The sequence below is a fragment of the Mandrillus leucophaeus genome, unplaced genomic scaffold (assembly GCF_000951045.1).
Source record: "Mandrillus leucophaeus isolate KB7577 unplaced genomic scaffold, Mleu.le_1.0 Scaffold148, whole genome shotgun sequence".
NCBI lineage: Eukaryota > Metazoa > Chordata > Mammalia > Primates > Cercopithecidae > Mandrillus > Mandrillus leucophaeus.
The window spans coordinates 408,003-426,723 of record NW_012101454.1 but is presented as its reverse complement, the minus strand read 5'-3'; positions in this window follow the sequence as shown (position 1 = coordinate 426,723).

Here is an 18,721-nt window from a genome sequence, read left to right as displayed (position 1 = left end):
ATAGGTGGGAACTGAACAATGAGAACACTTGGACAAAGGAAGGGGAACATCACACACCTGGACCTGTTGTGGGGTGGGGGAAGGGGTGAGGGATAGCATTAGGAGACATACCCAATGTAAGTTAATGGGTGCAGCACACCAACATGGCCATGTATACATATGTAACAAAACTGCAAGTTGTGCACATGTACCCTAGAACTTAAAGTATAATAAAATATAAATTTAGAAAAAAAGAAGTTTGTCTGTCTTGTGGGAACTAACACTAGTCTATTGTTTATTTGAGACATAATGGTAAATATTTCTCAATTCCAGAATTTTGGAAGATTCTGGAAACTTCAAACAGGCCTTGATTTCTTTTGCCGGTTTTGACATTTTTATATTTTATACAATCTTACTTTGGTGAATAGTCATTGACAAAGCTTCAGAGTTGTACTATTAATACCAAATATTCTATGCACCATAATATAGTGCTCAGTACAAAATAGTTGTGCATAAAAATATTTGTCTTCCAACAGAAAGAAAATCTTCTAAGTTGTTTAAACATTAAACAAAGTTAGATGACTCAACTTTGTTTTGTTTTGAATAGTGACTAAAAAACTTTGCTGTAGAGATACAAATAATAGGTTGTTAAAATTTCCAGGAATGCTACAGGGTTAATAGATAAATCTAGGATATGTGTAGAAATGAGAAAATGTCTGTAAAATCACGTTTCTCAAAGGTAGATGGAATGCTTAGGACCCGACCATCTAACAGCTGATCCTATGTAAGTGCAAGTACATTTAATAAGGGTTCTCCTTTTGATCAATAAGTGTAGTTGCTTAGATCTGGGTCTCTAGGTCAGAGACAGGCTGGATTAGAAATGATCTACCGAAGAAAAAGGTACCACCTTTTGACCAAATTTATTTCCTGCTGCTTGGGCCTGTCATTCTCATTTTAATCGAATATACCAATCTCTTTTTGCATACTGCTTTCTCTAATGTATTTTCATCATATTATTAGCAAGTACAATGTCAACATACTACTTTTATTTGTGTATCTTTGTGAAATGGCATCACTTTTAGGTGGTGAGTGGCATCTCACCACCCTTTTCCCACCTGCTAATTCCGCCACATCTTGGAACTGGCCATGTGATGATAGAGCACATAAGTCAGACAGAACATTAAGGCTCCAAGAGGAATGGGGATGAGCTGGGAACGTGATAAGCTAAAAATAGGCCTGAGTACACTTTCATGAGGGGAGCTATGTAAAGCATGGGCTAGATTGAGCATAGTACAGTCTATAAAGCAGAAATTTTTGATGGACTTACTTCTAGTTCCTGGCACATAGTAGGTGCTCAATAAATATTTGTGGAAGGAATAAAAGCATTAGTAATAAGAATGTTTAGTTTGAACTTAGGAGGTTAATTTGTTTTCATACTTTGTGTAATAATAATATAACATCAATCAAGTAGGAATTAATCAGTTTAGGTAGTTTCATTTTAAAGTTTATTTGTTTAAAGAACATTAGGAGATTAATAATGTATTATATTCTTATTTTTCTGTATTATCCATGCCTGAAGTGAGCATAGTTGTTGAGGCTATGCTATCCGAAACAGACATTAATATTTATGTGGTAGCAGCTACCAGAAGAGCAGACATAGTACCCTGGGGAAATAATTCACTTCCTTTGGATCAGCCTTGCATCCCAGATCCTCATAAGTGAAGAAATGCCCCCAGAATATCTTCACTCAAAACCTCTCACAGTTTCCCTCTCCATCTTGTTTTTAAGTTTTCTGTTATTCTGCCAGGGTTCCCATCACTCTAATTTTCCAGTGAGGCAGGTACTAATAAACATACTAATTTTTAAAATCAGCTGAAAATGTTGTACAAACAAAGTATTCATGTAATTTTCTTTATGCAGTAGATGTTTTTAGAAAGTGGGTTGTAACAGCAGGTTGTTAAATATATGTTGGCTGAATAATAATACATCTTCTAAGTGCATTAGGAAAGCTTGCTTTGTAAAAGGAACTCCATAGTGAGTTTTGGTAAATTTTACAGTGTATTTGCAGAAGTAGTTAGTGGCAAAAGGTAGATAATCACCCCCTTATGTTAAGAAATTTGGATTTCTGTGCCTCGTAATTACCTAAAGCAGAGATATGTCTGTAAAATAAACTAAGTTTTGAATTTTTTGTTTATTTATTTATTTATTTTAGGATAACATCCCCGCGTGTGCCATTTAAACAATTTAAGCAAATGTTTACCTTTTGTTAAGCAATGCTCTCGAGAGAAACCCAGATGAATTCTGGATTCCCAATCTGATTCAGGTGGTGCTAAGAAAACGATTCTGCATTCAAATTCCTTTAGGGGTCAGGTAGATAAACAAAAAAGTTATCAGGCTAGTTGTCATGCAATAAGCGGTGGCCAGGACTGTGACAAACTGAAAATTGTATGCTCTAGCTCAAGAGTTTCTGTCAACTCTTGCCTTATGAAAATGTTGCTGACTACTGCCAGATTTTCTTTTTCAAGAAAAAAGAAAGATTTAATGTGAGTTTTCCCATTTGCAAAACATTAGCACAAACAAAATCACAAAATGAGTGAAGATACGGTAAGGTCTTTCACAGAAGAAGAACCCCAAAATGCCAATAGATGTCGGAGGAGTTGAATTAAACTTCATGTGTAATCAGGAAAATAAATATTAAAAGAACAATGAGAGCTCATTTTGGTACCATTAGATTTAAGAAGGACCAAAATTTTTGTCCCATCAGATTTAAAAATTGCAAGTCCAGCAAAAAGAATTCTCCAACGCTGCTGGTAGCAGTGTAAATTTGCACAACCATATTTTAGAGCAATTTAGGGATATTTAACATGATGAAAGATGCATGTGTCCTAAGACCAGCAATTCCACTTCTGGATTGCATGCCAGAGAAAGCTACACACATTGGTACATAAAAAACAGGACATGAATGTTTGTAGCATCATTGTTGGAAGCAGTAAAACTTAGAGACAGTCACATTGTCCAGCATAAAAAGTTCAGAAAACTGTTCTGTGGTACATTCCTATAATGCATTGTGGTACAGCATTATAAAAATGATCTAAAATGACATCACAACATATCAAAAATATACTACGAGGCAAATAAAACCCCAAAAGTATGAAAGGAAATATACAGCTTGTGCATAAAGTTTAAAAACCTGGAAAATAACACATTAAAAATAATGCGGGCTGGTCGCGGTGGCTCACGCCTGTAATCCCAGCACTTTGGAAGGCTGAGGCAGGCAGATCACGAGCTCAAGAGATCGAGACCATCCTGGCCAACATGGTGACACCCTGTCTCTACTAAAAATACAAAAATTAACTGGGCATGGTGGCGTGCACCTGTAGTCCCAGCTACATGGGAGACTGAGGCAGGATAATTGCCTGAAGCTGGGAGTCGGAGGTTGCAGTGAGCTGAGATTGTGCCACTGTACTCCAGCCTGGTGACAGAGTGAGACTTTTTCGTAAAAAAAAATACATATATATACACACACATATATGTATATATATAAAATATATAATGTTTACCTATGTATATAGTACAACAATTAAGTATTTACACATATTTAAGTTTGAAAAAAATGAAAAACGTGCATGAGAATAATAAACATAAACTTGAAATAGTGATGACCTCTGGGAGAAAGGAGGATGGAGAGAAATGGAATTAGAAGGATATAGAGAGGTTCTTACTTTAGCTGCAAGGTTGTATGCATAAAACAAAGTAAAGATTCAATATAGCACAAAGGGTTATATGAATTTTCATTATTTATTCTCTATATTTTAAGTAAATCTAATTCAATATTTTGTACAGGAAGTTGCTCTGCTCAAGTATAGGAGAGCGTGACTCATATCTTCCAATTATACTGGCTACTCCTTTATAGTCTTTTTGATTGATTCTTTTTCAGCTTGTGGATCTTGCAACATTTGTGTTCTCCAGGGCCTTGAACTGGGATAGCATCTCTTTTTTATCTACACTTGTTCCTGTGTGCTTCTTTCCAGTGTCTTGGTTTTAAAACCACCAATATGCTTATGACTTTCCAATTTCTATTTCTACCCTGAATGTCTCCTAACTCCCCTTTGACTCATTTATTCCACTGTCTACTCAACATCCTCACGTGTATGTCTGCTAGACATCTCAAATGTAACATGTTCATTACCCAACTGCTGATTCCCATCCCAAAGGTTACTTCCTGCAGCCTTGCCCATCTCAGTGAACACTAACTCCATCCTTCTGGTTGCCCAGGCCTCAAACCATGGAGTCAACTTAGAATTCTCTTTCTTTCATATCTCATGTCCAATCAGTTAGCAAGTTATATGATTCTACCTTCAAAATATATTCAGAATCTGACCACTTCTCACCACTTCCACTGCTACCACCTGGTCAAAGCCAACACCAGCTTTGGCCTGGATTGTTGAAATAGTCAACCGATCTGATTACTTCCACTCTTGTACCTCTTCAACCTATTTTCAACACAGCAACCAGAGTGATCTTTTAAAGTGTAGGCTAAGTTATGTCACAATTTGACTCATATTCCCTAATGACTTCCCACCATATACAGAGTCAAAGCCAAAGTCCAGGCCCAAAAGGCTCCACAGGGCATGGTTCCTCTCTATATCTTCATATTCATTTCCTACCTCTCACTGTCACTCTGCTACATCTACTGACCTCATTGCCCTGCCTTCCAAAATCTGAGGCTGGTCTCAGGGCCTAGAGGTCTCTATATTTCCTATCCCCTAGTTCCTACTTTATTTGTCCACATGGTTCTTACCACCATTTGACATACAATCTACTTCTCTATCTACTTTTTATTATCTGTCTTCTCCCCTATAAATTAAGTTTCATGAAGCCAGGAAAGTTTGTCTCATTTATTGCTATATCCATCTGACACATAGTAAGGAATCAGTTAATATTTATTGAATGAATTAATAAATGGTGATAAAAATACCTTTATAGAGTGAATAATTGACATGGAATCAAGAGTTTAAAAATAATCTTGATAGATTAAAATTATGCAGATAGAAGTTTTATGGATATTATAAAGACCTGGATTTAGATGAACAAAAATCAATTACACAGAATAAGAATGTACTTATTCCCGTGTAAAACAAACTAGCTTATTCAAATTGATCAAACATTTCATATCTGTTAACTTGATTGATGTAAAGAAGTTAGTGTAGATAGATTACATTTAGAGAGGAAGATGAGAGAAAGCTAATTAATGACACTAGACAGAGGTCAGATTTTAATTCTTTGGTGATGAGAATAAAATCATACTTGAATATCTTCTACTCTTCGTATGATTCTAATTTATACTGAAATGAGATACCAGTTTAATTGTCATTCTAAAAATTAACTGTCCTTAGCTTTCTAAGAACATCCAGTCATTTTTGGTAACTATCTTCTATGTCTCCCCCTTTGCAGCATTGTCAATATACTTCTACTTTATTGATATTTTAATTGCAAATATAAAAAATCTAGAGAAAACTACACAAAACACAAATACAGAACTTAACAAGTTGTTGAAGCCAAGAAATGGTGAATCTAATAGACTTTTCCTTTCCTGTGTCTACTCCTAATCTTCCAGATATTTATTCAAGTCTTTTATCCTTTACATTAGTGTGTTACCTTTCTTTGTTAAGATTTTCTTAAAGTTGATCTCTCCTAGGGAAGGAGATACATGCTCTTTTTAAGGAGGGATCAAAACTTCTCTTTCTTTCCATCAAAGTCTCTCTTCAGGGCCTTGAACATTGAAAGAGCTCAATAAGTGTGTGTTGAATACATGAATAAATTAAAAAGTATAGTTGTTTCAATAGATGGTAAAGATGCAGGGGTACATGGGCCCCAGCATACCACCAAATAATGAAATGGAATCACTGTAAGTATTGAAATAAATGAGACACATTATGTGACGATCAACCCTCCCTTTCCTATTTTTTAATGCCTAATTTAATAATGGAACATTTGACATTAAAATGTTAGACTTTATGAAGATGTCACAATTTAAATGAACCAGTTAATGAGGCAGAGAAAGAAGGAGACAAGAACAAGGCTTTCACAGCATCTTTACATCAACAGCCAGGCCATGATGGGAAACGTTTGCTTACTGCAAGAGACAAGGAACACAATCAAGTGCCAAGCATTAAATGACTGCTATCTAATGTGCTAATTAGGAGAACATAGACTATTTCCTTTTTATACAGCCCTTTCCGAACTGCTGGTTATGACGATAAATTCACCTGTCTCCATAGAAAGGGGAAATAAGCAGAGAGTCCTCAATTATGTCAAGTAAACAGCATCTCTACCATCTCCATAGAATATAACAGCTTTCTGATGTCAACATTGTGCTTATTGCTTCAGATGTACCGAAGGGCAAATAGTAATCTAAAAGTCCTCATTACTTTGCTGCATAAAGCTAACATTGATAAAATTTGATGAGTTTTACCCATAAAGAGAATTATGCAAAAAAAATCAGTGATTATCTGCCCTAAGTCCCTCACCTTTGTAGAATGCTTACTCCTGAAAACGTTATGCCCCAGTGAGCAATGTCTATCCACTTTTGTAAATCAGTGCTGCTGCTAATTATTTTAAAAAGCGGTTCCTTTGGCTGAAAATCTCAAAGTGCTAGAAGACAGAAGAAAATACAGTGATATTCTGAATTCTACTAAGCAGAAGAACTAAATCACCAAATCAAAAAGATTCACAGTTACTTTTAGTGCCTAGACTTCTGAATGAAGTTTCCAGAAAAATAAAAAAAATATATATGACAATGTATAAAATGTAGGACAGGTAACAACTACTGGAAATCACACAAAAATGTTAAAATTATGCAATAATACCTCTAAGAATGTTTTTGTGATTTGATGTACGATTTCATTATATTCGTAAGATCAAGGCAGACTTTCCATTCTCACTTGCTTTAGGATTATTTTCCTTTCTCTTTGTATGGTTCCTTCTGCTGTCCAAATTATTCTGCCAAAGGAATGTATAAAGTTTATTAATATCTCAAATTTATTGTTCATTTCTGTCTAAATGAAAGTGAAAAAGAAATAGAGAAGACATCAAATTTAGAATACAAAAGAGACACAACCGAGAAAAGAAAAAGAAAAATAAACTTAAATCTGATTTCAAATTAGAAAGCAATCCAAATGCTCACTAATATGAATTCAATTATATTATTTGTTTAGTAATTATGTTATGAGAAATACTAAGTGTCAGACCATGCCAGGAGCTGACAATTACAGCTTACACTCAGGTAGGGGCTATGTCAGAATGCATGTCAGAACAGAGAACTGGGTAGAAAACATGGTGGTTGTATTTATTAGATAGCACCATGTTACAAATCATCCTCAAATCTAGTTGCTTGAAACAATAATCATTTTTTCCCAAGAGTTATTGGGATGGCTAGTGGTTCTCCTAGTCAGTGGCACTCTAGCATGCCAACTTCAGATCAGTTAGGTAGCTTTGCTGATGTGGGACAGACTTTCTCTGAGACCTTGAAGGGGACAACCGAGCACACTCAGCTCTGCTCCATGTGGTCTCTCATCTTCCAGCATAATAGTCTGTTCTTTTCTCATGATTAAGCTAGAAAGCCAAAGTGTCCATGGCCAGGACTAGCCTGGCATTGTACACATTTATTTCTTCCACATATCAAAAAGAGATCGAAAGTGTAGTCACATCAAGTCATAGGGTAGAGAAATAGACTCTACTAATTGAAGGAAGGAGCTGAAAAATCACACTGAAAAGAATGTGGGTAGAGGAAAAGGTGAAAAATTGTGGCCGCACAATGGTTTTACTTCGGGACAAGAAGGAACATAAGGTAACCTGAATTTGACTTCAAAGTAACTCAGCTAAGACAATGAAGTTTACCAAGTGAGAAAGGTACAGGCAACAAGGCACATATAAACCCTACTCAACATTTGGGTAACAATATCTTCAGATGAAGAGAAGCTGTAATTCTTTAGTTAGCATAGGTAATCAGTAGTTAGCATTCAGGCACCTGGGAAGGTAGGTGTTGCTAAAACCTAGTGGTAAGCTCTGCCTTTACAGTGATCTGAGATCAGGGTGGGATTGGGCTATTCGGTAGGGAACAAAGAAGACAGTTCTCAGTAAACTACATTTTATTGCAGAAAAGTTTTGGCTTGTTTGGAAGACTGTGGATACTAGAGTTGATTGCTTCTAGAAAGTCCAATAATTTCAATAACGTCAAAGCCACACTTTTATTTGACTCTAGTTAGTTCTTGTTTTCCTTCTGACAAAATCCCTTTGGTCTCCTTTACCACATATATGATGATTCATTGTTGTGTTCTCAGCTCAGGTACATCTGGCTGAGAGCAAATATTCAATAGGTAAAAGAAATGAGAGGCAGACTCAGTCATTCTCCTCTGATTACATTATGACTCAGGAGGACACCCACCAGTAGTTTTATTCATTATTGGATATTAAAATCAAAGGCCTTTAATATGCAGCAACAAAATTGTCCAAATTGAAGCTCATCTGTGCATCCTTGTAGAAGTTTTCATAGCATGATACACAGGCAATTTTAATAATCTTGTTAGTTTTTCAGTCTGCCCCCAAGGACTGAATAAAACTTTAGCATTTTCTCGATGCTTCTTGGAGCAGCACTAGTTCTTTTCAAAATCTAGATATTTTAAGACCAGATTGCACTGAGGATGAAAGATGCAGGCACCAATTTTAAGAGCTGTCTGCTGCTTTTAGGCAGCTCAAGGTGTCTGTCCCAGGACATAGATCTCTTTTCTCCCTCTTACCTATCTCAACTGATTTCTGATAACTCCTTCAGCTTTTAGATTTTTGTGATAAACACATCAGATCCTAGTAACTCTGGCCTCAGAACCTCTGCCTTTCAAATTCACCTTGCCTTCTCTTGTCATAAATATCAGTGAAGGGGACTTTAGGAATGGAAAATAAATTCTGCATGAACTTCCAATGTATAGTTCTTCAGATGCTTGAAGAAATTTTAGAGGCAACAGAATTCTAAGACCTGTACTAAGACCTGTACTTCAATTCCTTTTGATTTTGAAATTTAGAGATCTGCTTAACTTCTTTCTCTGCTCACTTAACAACTTTCTTTTAGTTTGAGTCCCATTTCAAAGGCTAGAACATTCTTCCTAATCTTCTTTCATGGTTGAGGGGACAAAGCAAGAGATCATATAGAAAATGAATTCCAGAAGAGTCGAACAGATCTGCAATTAAGTCATAGAGAAATTATTTAAACCTTGCTAAGTTTTATTTTCTTCATATTCAAATGAGGTTTAAAATTGTTGCTACTTCATAAGGTTGGTAAAAAATTATTATTGTTGATACTAGACTAGGGAAATGACTCACTCAATCTTCAGAACTGTCTTAAAGACAAACAGAATATACTACCAGACAGAAGCAGTACTTCCTATAGCATTTGCCATTAGTCAAACGTGGTTACTAGCACTTTATATATATTAACTAACTTAATACTTATTACAAGTACTTTATATATGTTAACTCATTTAATTCTCACAACGGTGCTATGAGGGAAATACTGTTATTTTTCTCATCTTGCACGTAAGACAATCATGACACAAGAGTTTATATGACCCAGCTGAGGTTGTATGACTGGAAAGTTTCAGGGTCAGAATTTTAACCTAGGCAGTCTGCTTCCAAAGGTTGTTTTCCAACCACCATGTTGTACTGCTTCTGGCAAGAAAACGCCCTTTGCGGAGCAAGAATGCCACAGTTATTGTAGATTTCTCCTGTAGCTGCATAGCTCTAATTAGGTGTATGGTTTATTGACTGACTTCAGTATTTCAAAATTATTTCCCTTCCCACTTTAGAATATAAAGTCCTCAGGGGCAGAGACAGTGTGTATTGTTTTCCTTATGCTGAGTATAACTTTCTGTATGCTGCGGTCTACACCAGGTCTTATTGTCTGACTTGCTCTGTCTTGCATTTTCCCACAGGGTTCTAGGAACTTTAAATAGGTCCTGGGAGCTGAGAGTTAAAAAGAGCTGCGGTTTGGCCTCCCTCACCCCCTTGTGAAATTCTCATTAATACTTCTGAGGCAGCAAAGCCCTTGTCCATGTAAAAGAATCCTAGCATTCTGCAGAACCACACTCATTTCTGGAAGCTTCTGAAATGATGACGTCCACAGTTGCTGGCTTGGTGGTGAACCCTAGCACTGCCGAGAGTCTCACTTGCCAGAGCTAGTGGGTTCCCTGGACCAAGGTTCAGATGCTTTGGAAAGGTGGAAGGTGAGAACCAAATAGAAAGAGAAGCCAGAGAACTCAAAGGAAAGAAAATACTGAGCTGTCTTTGTCAGTCAGTAAAATGCTTTTCATCTGCGGATTTTTGGAAATGTTTTAAAATTATATTTTGTAGGCAAGCAAAATGTCATTCTTACAGACAATTGAGGATACTGCAGGAGGCTGCATAAGGTACGTTAAGTTTAACTGGTAAAGGGTTTAATATGAAAAAAATTATCCTGCAATTTGCTATCCTAATAGCTCTACACAAAATAAATTTCATAATGTAAAATTAATTTCATATTTCAAGAATCAAACCTTTCCCAATTTCAAGTGTTTACTACAACACAGAACATCTATGAGGTGGAATATATTTTTGACCACTTTGTTAGTGCTCTGGTATTTAAAGCCTGTTTGGATTGTCCTGCTTAACAGTCAGGGACATGTGGGTGCAAATCCAAGCTCAAATTCTTATTTGATGTATGACCCTATGGAAGTTATTTAGCTCTTTCTTAACTTCAGTTTCTTCAACTATAAAAAGGGACAGTACTATTTCTACCTCTTAGAGTTATTTTGAAGATTAAATCAGATATGACATACAAAGTGCCTGGAACTTAGTAGTTGTTCAATTAATGCATACTACTATTTTGTCTGATAAATTAGATCCCGGCCATTTATGAAAACACAAATGTCCTGAGAATAAAGACTTTGTCTTGTTCACTGATATATGGATATTTTAAAGAGTGCCAGGCACATAGTAGTAGCTCAGAAAAATATATTGAATGAATAAGTATTTGAAACATTTTGGGCAAGCTTGAGCTTTGTAACAGGTTTGTAGTGAAGACTGGATCCCATTCTATATTAGCTGAAGAGATGCAAAGCTTTCATGTAGACTTCTATATAAGTGTCACCTTAGAGCTAGTTTCTATTTCAGATCATACGTGATTCTTGACTTTTATTCCCTTTTCCTTTTTTCTCTCACTCTTTCTTTCTGGTTCTCCTTTGTGTTTCTTTCTATTTTTTTTTTTTTTTTGAGACAGAGTCTCACTCTGTCACCCAGGCTGGAGTGCAGTGGTGTGATCTCAGCTCACTTTTGATCCAGTGTTTATCAATTATCCTTACCCTGCTGTAAGGATGGTGATCTATTTTCCTTACTTGACTCTCTTTCGCAGATGTTGCTATCAGAAACTTCTGAGTTTTAGGAAAACTGGCTCACTTTTAAACTCTGTAAATTTTGGTTTAGTGAGTCTGTGGGAAAATAGAACTAGGAATAAGGTAATTCTTGCTTCTTCATGCTACGATATTGTGGTCACAGGTACTCCAGAGGACAATTTGAAATAGAATGTGGGGATCTCAACAATGCAAAACTCATTCTCTAAAAAGAATTGCACAAAGTTCCCAGTAATTATAAATTATATATTTATACATCAGTCTGAACTCACTCTCTCAATACAAAGATTGGCATATCTGATTTAAGACGAAAAGGAGAGACTGATATCAATGCAGAACTTGTATTACTCAAAAAACTGAGTTTTGTGGGTCTGGGGTCATAAACAGTCATCCCTTGGTATCTGTAGGGAATTGATTCCAGGACCACTTATTCCATACGAAATCCATAAATACTCAAGTGTTTATATGAAATAGTGTAACATTTGCATGTAACTACGCACATTCTCCTGTATACTTTAAATAATCTGTAGCTTCCTTATAAAACTTTACACAATGTAAATACTAAACAGTTGTTTTACTGTATTGTTTAGGGAATAATGACAAGTTTAAAAAGTCTATACACGCTCAGTACAGATGTGACCATCCATTTTGTTTTCTGAATACATTTGATCTGCCGTTGGTTAAATCCAAAGATATAGAACCCATGGACAGGGAGAGCCAAAAGTATTATTCAAATTTTGCAAGAATTCTACAAGGAAATCACACACCTAGTCCATTTTGAAAGGGTCTGGCATAGCTCTCATGATCTGAGCTTAAAACTGAGCCATATTTATTAATAGCAGTGAACTAAATCCTTAGGTTAACTGGGCTGTTCTGACTCCATGAGAATCTCTTAGCTGAGGCTTTAGGAGCCCATCATATCCTATATTCATTATTTTAAAATTTTTATTTATTTATTTATTTTGAGGCAAGGTCTTGCTCTGTCACCCAGGTTGGAGTGCAGTGGCGCAATCTCAGCTCATTGCAACCTCCACCTCCCAGGTTCAAGTGATCCTTCTGTCTCAGCCTCCCAAGTAGCTGGGGACTACTGGCACACACCACCACGCCTGGCTAAGTTTTATATTTTTTACTAGAGACAAGATTTCGCCATGTTGGCCAGGCTGGTCTCGAACTCTTGACCTCAGATGATCCACCCATCTCGGCCTTCCAAAGTGCTGGGATTACAGGCATGAGCCACCATGCCTGGCCCAGCCCCTATATTCATTCTTTAGACTGGAACTTGCAGGGAATAGGAGCAGAGACATGATCCTTACTCTCTCTGAAGGAGCCGCACTCTGTTTGCATCACAAATTGAACACAGGTTTGACAACTAGAGAAGAGCTACAGGAGAACTGCTGGACTCTGAGGGTGAAACAACCATACAAACAGCTTTGTGGGCTAAGCAGTAGGAAAAGAATTTATTGAAAAGGTGGGACTTGAATTGGAACTTGATGGTGAATAGGACAGAGAAGACAGAGGGACAGAGGGAGAGCAATCCTGGTAGCAAGAATGCCATAGGGAAATAAGTCCCAGAACAGTGTGGGAGAGTGGTGGAAAACAGGACTGAAGGAGAGTTTTGACATGAATAGGATAGGCATGGGGTCAGGGGCTCTTTTTTTTTTTTTTTTTCTTTTTTTGAAAGAAAATGACATTGAAAACATAATTTATTCAACAAATAGGAATTGAGCACCTCCTCTGGGTAAGCCATCAAACCAGATAAATGAGTCAACTCTATGAAAGCTTAAAATTTATTAGAATTTATTTCAGAAGTCTTGTTTGAGAAAGATGTATTTGAGTGGATGTATGTGTATTAAATGAACATTTCAGGAAGGATTGGGAAAAAATTTCATTATTATAAATGTGAACCCTGTTAAAGCCTTCATTAAAAATTCTTCAGCTCCATTCTTGCTCCAAATCTACTTAAAACTCAATTGCAGCACTTATTGGCACAAAAATATCTGTCGTTCAGAAAATGTCTCCAAAGACTGGCATTTAATTTTGTTCGTTTTCAGAATTTGCGATATGAATTCTGAGGGTGGCCATAATTTCTAGATTTAGATCCTCTTAGCCTGATAGCTCTATTTTAGGGAGTTTAAAATGCTCATTCTTTATACTGGCTATGACCTGCCAGGGTCTCTTACCCAAAGCAGATACTAACATCTGTTGTTTTCACTTGGGATGCCTCAGATTGCATGAGCCATATTACTTGTCAAGATTGGACAAGTGACTCACTGTGTTTATCTTTCTGCTAGCTTCCGAAGTCCTGTTGCTGATATTGAAATGTCAATTCCTTGACCTTTGGATGCACATGGGAGTCTCAGAGAACATTCCAAGCATTTGAAAGCAAGTTGTAAAAATCTGGTACTGGAAAGAAACATAACTTCAGTTGAACAGTCTTTGGGGTTAATGCAGTACTGTATTAAAACAGCGCTCTGTGTTCCTGGAGGTTTACTTGAGCAAATTTAGAGAGCAGTGTAGGTTAATGTAATTACTCCTTGGAATTGCTGAATTCTTAGTGATAAGTGGCTTGGAAACAAGTTATTTTTCTTGGGCTGTATATTTTTGTACTCCTTAGATACATGTCGTTGGGATAGTGTCCTGTAATCTGTTATGCAGAACTCTTCCTTCTCAGGAATGCCCAAGGCTCTGCATGGTATTATTTTAGTGACATCTTGATGAATAGGAAAACATTTTTACATCCCACAAACTTAAACTAATTAAAATGAACATGATTGTGACTGGGTAAAAGGCAAATGCAATTTTAAATAGTAATTAGCAAAATGTATATTCCAGGGTAAAAATGAATATGGTCAAGGAAATGAGGCATATCAGGTCTTTCCACTTGCCTCACAAATCTTCTATGAATTAATAATCACTGACATTTTTATGAAACAATGTCATTCTCAGCACAAGTCTCCGCTTTCCACATTATGACTGCCTTTATAAAGGCTTACCTCAAAGTGAGAGGAATTAAAAAAGAATCTTCATAGTACTCTTCAAACAATTACCAATGAAGCAGTAGAGGGAAATAAAGGCCCAGCTTATTCTGCCCTGAAGAATTCTGGCAATTGACATAAAAGCAATGAGTACATTGAGAAGAGAATCTAAATGCTATATAATTACAGAGAATTCCAACTAGATGAATTATCAGAGAAGACCCAACTGGAGAAACAGGGTCTGTGATGGTCATTACCTTCTAAGAGTCTTTTATTAGATTAAGGTAACACAATCAGAATTTTCTACATCCATTAAGGTCCAATAAAAACACATGAGAATGGAACAATGTAGAATTTATTTTTCCATTAGTGTAGTATTACTTTGAAGTAAAAGCAAGAGTTTCTGCTATATTTCTTTTTCTAAAAAAAGTGATAAACTTGCATTTGAAGTTTGAAACTCTTAGTAATCAAAGTTTATCATCCAAGAGGAAATTTTCTTTAACTATGGTTAAAGATTATTTATTAATCAGAATGAATTACACATTCAACATTTTCTTCAGGCTCTCTAAATTAGTTTAACCTATTTGGAAAGGCTTTCAGAGCTTTAGTAAGAAAGTGAATTATTGAGATTAAAAACACAGGGACTTCCTTGCAATGACTTTACAGCTCCACATATACATAAGAGGAGTTCCCTTCAGTTGCTGTTGTTTTTTAAAAAAATTGGAACATCAAAGCAAATAAAGAAAATTTCCTGCCTCTATACTATTGGGGTAGTAATGATAAGAGTAGTAATAGCAAAATGAGTCAAGTAAGACTTGACTTTAAGTAAGACTTTTAAGTAAGAAAAGTAAGACTTGAAAAGGGTCTTCCAATATCTTTGATGGTATTTTTGAAAATGTTCATAACGTATGGTGCTTTTGTGAGAATTTATATATAAGTTTTTTTCCAAAATACCTTCCCCAAGTTATTTGATTTTATACTCAGAGAAGACTCTGAGGTATGAAAGTCACATGCCATTACACAATTGTAACAGATTAATAAACTTGGGCCAAGGGAAATAAAATGACTTGCTTAAGATCATGTATTTAGTGGCAATTGGGATTAAACAACTGACTTTCCTGGCTCTGAGTCAGAATCCTTTCTGTAATAACAAACAGGTGTTTTTCTATCATCTACCATCACAGCTGTACCTACATCTCCATCTCTAAAGAGGAACGTGCTAGTGGCATCAAGGTCTCGGTCACCTCCATAAGCCTAGGTGCATGCATAAATACATCCTCACATGCCCAGAGCCTTTCCTTGAAGAAGCCTGATAAGCATCGACTATTCACTCTTAAGTTTTTTGTTTTTTTTTTTTTCTTGAGAACTGTTCCACAGGTCACAGCACCATGATGTCAGATCATATGAGTTAGGTTCTTGTGTCAATTACAGTTTTGGGGCTTGTGTTTGATAGGTAACATGAGACTTCATCTTCATTCAAAAGTACTTGGGTGCCTAACTGCTTCCCACTTTCTCAGTGTAAATGGCTCAGAGGAAAGGGTTCTGCTGTAATATACACTGATGGTTGTAGATAGGCTGGAGAGCTCTTACAATAGGCACTCTCAACCTAAGGTCATTGCATGGATGTACTTTGGGAAGTCTGTAAAACTACTGAAATTATACCTGGACTCTCCAAGTATGTTCATGTGGTTATTTTTTCTGGAGAAAGGATCCATAAACTCATCAGATGCTCAAAGGGATCTGTGACTCAAATAGGTTTAATTAGGAACAACCGCTTTCTGTTTTATTCTTTTGAGCATTTAGCAGAACATATGCCAAAAATCTGTAGCTTTACAGCAAAAGGGAAAATCCTAGGAATGCTGTTAGCAAGTGGGGTTTTCTAACATGTGAAACCATTATTACTACCTCCTGAGGGATAATATGAGAGTGATGTCCATAAGGATTAAGCTGATATAAGATAGACCTGTAAAAGTGTGCAAACTAGGTTAATATAGATATGTTTCATTGAAAAGGCATCTGTCAAACCAGGTGTCCTGGGATTTTGCTTTCAGCTAAGATTCTAATGCCTTTATATCATAGAATTAAACATGGTTATAAATTAGTCCTTTTTTTAAAGGTTGAATTTAGGTCTTTAAGTCCTCCTTTATTGCTCACAAATATGTAAGGTACATGAACAAGAAAAATTTTCTTTTGTGGCAGTATAGGAGATTTTTGAAAACAATGTAGAACATGTAAATAAATTAAAGTTAATTGTTAATTATTTTTTCCACCACACAATGCTAAAAGCTATATATTATATATGAACTCAATACTGTAAAAACGTTTGCAGTGGATGAGACAGTGGATATGCTCAGGAATTGTCCAGAGGAGGGCTGTACTTAATCAGATTGAAGGTGGGAAAATAAATAGAAAATGATAGATAAGTGAAAAGGAACACAGATTTAGGGAAGGATAGATATTCCCTATAACACCCACTTTGCAACCAGTTAGTTTCCAATTAGTTTTAGGGGATATATGCTATATTTTCTATGGAGGAAAAGCTTAAAATGATGGTATGGCCAAGTATTCCCAGTGCCTGGTTTGATACCTGACATATACTACATAAATGTTTGTTCAATAAATAAATTGCTCTTTAGGGGGCTATATCACTGTGAGTCACATTCCTCCTAACTGCATTTTGAAAATTATACCATTTCCAGTAAAAAAAAAAAAAAAAAAAAAAAAGGTGACCTGTACTTGACTCCTCAGTCATGCAAAGGTGAAACCCTATAGAAGGTCTGGCATGGTGGGCTGGCTTGCACAGTACAGGATCTCTTAAATCATCATTATCTCAAAAATTTATTTGAACGTGTGAAATTAATATTTTCTCCAACAGATCTTCTTTTATCTGATCATTAAATGATCACAGATGACATTTATTGAAAACTCATTCCATGTCAGCCACTGTCCTAAGTATCCTGCATGCAGAATCTCAGGCTCCACTTTAGCTCTTGGAGTCAGGATCCACAGGTTTACCAGATTCCCAGGCCATTCGGATGAATATTGATGTTTGAGAAGCACTGAATTCATTCATTTAATTCTTGCAACAGCCATGTGAGGTGGTGCTATTATTATTCTCCATTTTAAAGAGGAGGAAATAAAGGCACTAAGTTGAGTTACATACATAAGGACACTCAGATAGCAAAGGGTGGAACTAAGATTCAGACCCAGAGAGGCTGACATGGTATCTGTGATCTTCATCACCTTCCTATTTTCTGTTTGATAGCACTACCACCAGCAGCAACCCCAAATCCGTAACAGTTATCATAGTAAAGGGAACAATGACATCTTTGAGCAGGAAGATTAAATGGAATCTGGGGAGTTCTGCAAAGAGGAAGTCAGCTATAGCACAAAGGACACAGTATTTGGAACAAGAGAGATCTGAGTTTTGCCTCTTATTACCAGCCTGATCTTGTAGAAATAATTTATCCTATCAATTAGTTTCCTTATCCATTAAACTGGGCTGCAATTTCCCAAGTTGTTGTAAGAATTGATGATAATATATTCAATCTACCTTGAAAACTATCTGGAACTCAGTAAGTGGTGATGCTTATCCTTACTGGAAAGGGATCTGCAATTATATGTTTGCCAGAAGTAGCTTGAAATATTTATTTGAACATTAGAATAGTTACAAATCATCTTGAGCAAATATTCAAACAAAACTTGTACATTTTCCCCCGTTATCTGAACTACAAGAAAAGCTATTTTTAAAAACTTCGCCAGCTTTGGTAATTATTAGAGTTAACTTAGTCATTTAGAAGGAGTAGGTTGGGGACAAAGGACAAATCACTTTGCAGGCATAGGTCCACTACAATAAAGTACTGAAGGAGAGAAACTTTTGGAACTCTCTCTCAGTCTCAAGATGTATCTGATCCTTAGGCTTTATCTTTATTTCCTAGGAGCTCTTTGGGATATCTTTGGGAATAATACTGTAGGCAGACCCAGAATTGTTCTGGATATCACCAGTATTAGTTCCACATCTGACAAAGAGAGGAGAACAGACGCAATTTCCTTGGTACTTTAGATAAGTAGAAAGCAGAGTAGGCTGTCCTCCCTCTCCTTTTGGTCTTTGATTTCTCACAAAAGACGTGAAACTTATCCACTGAACTTTGGCTTTTCAAATTTGGTTACAAACGATTTCCTTACGTACTGATCATGAGTGTAATTGAAACAGTGAGGTAGGGGTTATACCTAAAATCACAGAACCACTTCTCTTCTGGTGTCTGTGAAGATTCATCGTCAGGCTAGGTATAGGGGAAGGACAGAAAAATAAACTCTTAGCTACTTAAGGAA